Source organism: Brachyistius frenatus, unplaced genomic scaffold, assembly GCF_029030835.1.
Source record: "Brachyistius frenatus isolate BFR_SWC_R1_liver_20210118 unplaced genomic scaffold, ASM2903083v1 Contig_180, whole genome shotgun sequence".
NCBI classification, from domain to species: domain Eukaryota; kingdom Metazoa; phylum Chordata; class Actinopteri; family Embiotocidae; genus Brachyistius; species Brachyistius frenatus.
The window spans coordinates 276,814-280,000 of NW_027210779.1; positions in this window are offsets into that span (position 1 = coordinate 276,814).

The following is a 3,187-nucleotide window of genomic DNA, read 5'->3' on the forward strand; positions in this document are numbered from 1 at the left end:
CATCTTCCTTCCTTTCAAAATATGTTAATTTCTTAAGTACTGTACACACGCAACCGAGATATACAAGAACACACACACACACACACAATTATGACTGACACACAGCCTCTGTTAGTAGCTGGCTACGCCTGAACCCTGTACACACACACACACACACACACACACACACACACACACACACACACACACACACACACACACACACACACACACACACACACACACACACACACACACACACACACACACACACACACACACAAGCCTTACAACCACATACAGAGTCATGTTTTTATCACTTCTGGGGACGTGACATTGACTTACATTAATTTCCTGCACACTTAGCCTCACCTTAACCTTAACCTTAACCTAACCTAACCTTAGCCTAACCTAAACCTGACCTTACTCTAATCTTAAACTGAATTATTCACTTTCTAATTTAATGTCCCCATAAGTCAACAAACAGGTCCCCACAATGCGTGTGTGTTCACTTCAGGGGACGTGACATTGACTTACATTCATTTCATGCAAGCTTAGCCTATCCCAAACCCTAACTTTAGCTCAACCTTAAACCTTAAAATTCCTCACTCTGTAATTAATGGTGAACTGTTTAGGGACGTGCTTTTTGTCCCCAACAGGAAGGCAAGGAAGACGAGTCCTCAATGTTTTAAGCGATGTCCCCACAAATCAGTATTTCGAGCACACACACACACACACACACACACACACACACACACACACACACACACACACACACACACACACACACACACACACACACACACACACACACACATATAAAACACGAGGCACTATTTGCATAAGAGACTGATGTACTGATGAACCCGTGGAAGCGATGAGGATTACATGGCTGACATGAACAATGCTGTGACATTGGATTTCATTAAAAATCAAATAAATATACACACTCATGTCTCAAATCTAAACAAAAAGCTCACATATGCAGATGAGCCAAAACACTGTGATGAGTCAGAGATGAGGTGTTGATTATCTCATAGCGATGGCGCATTTTCAAGCCAATGTGTTGGATGCAAGTGGGAACCACCGGGGCGGGAAAATGAAGCCAAAAGCTGCAGTTCCCACGAATGGCCACTTGGGACTCCCTCCAAAAGCAGATCAGTCCCATAGACCCCAACGTTAAAATGTCAAACTACAGGGCAGAAAAAAAACATGTTTACAGTCTGGTACAAACGGTTTTGGTCCCTAGAGCTAATTCCATGACTGTACATGGGCTGAATTTTAAATCTTATTAACTATTAAAGGGGGTTGGGCTAGTTTGAGTGACAGTTCCATCACAGTTGGCAACCAGGCCTCATTCGGTCCGCCTCAGCTCCAAAAACCTTCTGCTTCAAAACGACTCTTTAGGAAACATATTAAGTGACGTCACAGAGGCTTCGTCCATTTATATATATATGTATATATATACAGTCTATATGTGGGATGCAGGAGGAACGTGGAGATGTAAAGAGCTGAGTGATTTGCGGGTTGTTGAGTACCTACCGAAAATCAGAGGAGGGACGAACCATGAAAAGGTCCCTTCCAAGGACCTGAAGGATCTGCTGCTAACATCTCGATACCACAGGACACCTTCAGAGGTCCTGCAGACTCCATGGTTTGCTGGATCGAGGCAGCTCTGGCGAACACACAATAAAAACAAAAGCATTATTATTCCGAGGCCTCAAAACACCTCTACTTTGAGACACACACGGACACACAACAATGTGACAGCCTGATTTCTAAATTTAGATTATAATATGTGTTTTTGACTTCATGACGCCATCGAGACATGTCCACACGGGTCAGCTGGAGAAGCATCACCACGAACTGATGTCAATAACCGCACCCACACACCACACACACACACATGGACTGACTCACCAAACACTCACTGAATATCCTTTAATCACTGTTATTTGACACTTTCTTGTCACGTCATGGTGACGCAAGCCAAAGTAAACAAATTGAATATGACGGTTGTCTGCGCAAAAAGAGAAAAACAGGAAGGTGGTTCCAACTCTGCAGCTCTGAAGACAGAAACACGACTTTATTTGACTAAGGAAGAGGTTCCTCAACTTTTAAGGCAATGTACCACTTTTGTACCAAACGTGTACAGATTGCGACGTCCCGCCCACCGATAGCCGTAACCTGACTGCACCACAGGCCTGTCACTCAAACAGACACACGAAACACAGCTTTTTGAAGCTTATTTTCTAATTAGTGACGGGATTATTTTCAGATCGACCTCCAGAAAACTAATAAGGAGCGATTTAAGCTAACAAAATCGAAATAACATAATTTTATTGACTGAGACTTTTTGAATAGGAGTCTATGGAGCCGGAGACTTTTTTGAAGCCAACCTCTAGTGGCACTCGGTGGTATTGCAGTTTAAGGCCTCTCAGGTCCGATGAATGAATTGTTCTGCTGCTGTGGCTCAAAGGGGGCGGAGTCTCTCCCACGGCTGAGTAGGCGGTCCTCCAACGTGACCAAGGACAAAGTGAGGACGCATTGCGTACACGCTGCTAAAAAGACTGCGACCACACGTTTCCCAGACCACGGCCTGAGCAGGTGGGATCTCCGTGCGTCCGGGCTGATCCGATCTCGCCAGGACGCTTGTTTGAGGCGAGGTGGAAACAAGAGTACCTGTCAGAGACGCAAGGAATCGTCCCTTTTCTGCTGGCGTGTGCGTTTATCTCTCTGGACACGTTTTCGCAGCGGCGCATTGTGTCGGTATCTGCGTAAACACGTTTGTGTGTTTCTTTGTCTCAGAACATATTTGTTTAGAGAACAGGACGCCCACTGCCTGCAAGTCAAAGTGCTTTTAGATAAGTTTGTAGACACATCAGGATCGCCTCGGTCGTGCTACAGCAGATAAACTTTTATTTGGTGGAAGTCGCTCTAGAAACGTGCAGCTAACGGTGGCGGGTGGATGAGGCCCCGGGCCCCCGACTCACGGAGGGGCCCTAAATGCATCTTTGTGCATTTTTAAATCAGTTTAATCCAAAAGAGAAAACACCTTCCACTAAAGGGAAAATATGAAATAACACAAATTCGTTCGTACCAGCCGAGGATGTAGAGTTTGAATGACGGGGTATTTACCGGGCAGGAAGAGGGTCAAGATGCATTATGGAAAGTGTGGGATCCAAGGTTTTTTAATTACCGCTGCTGC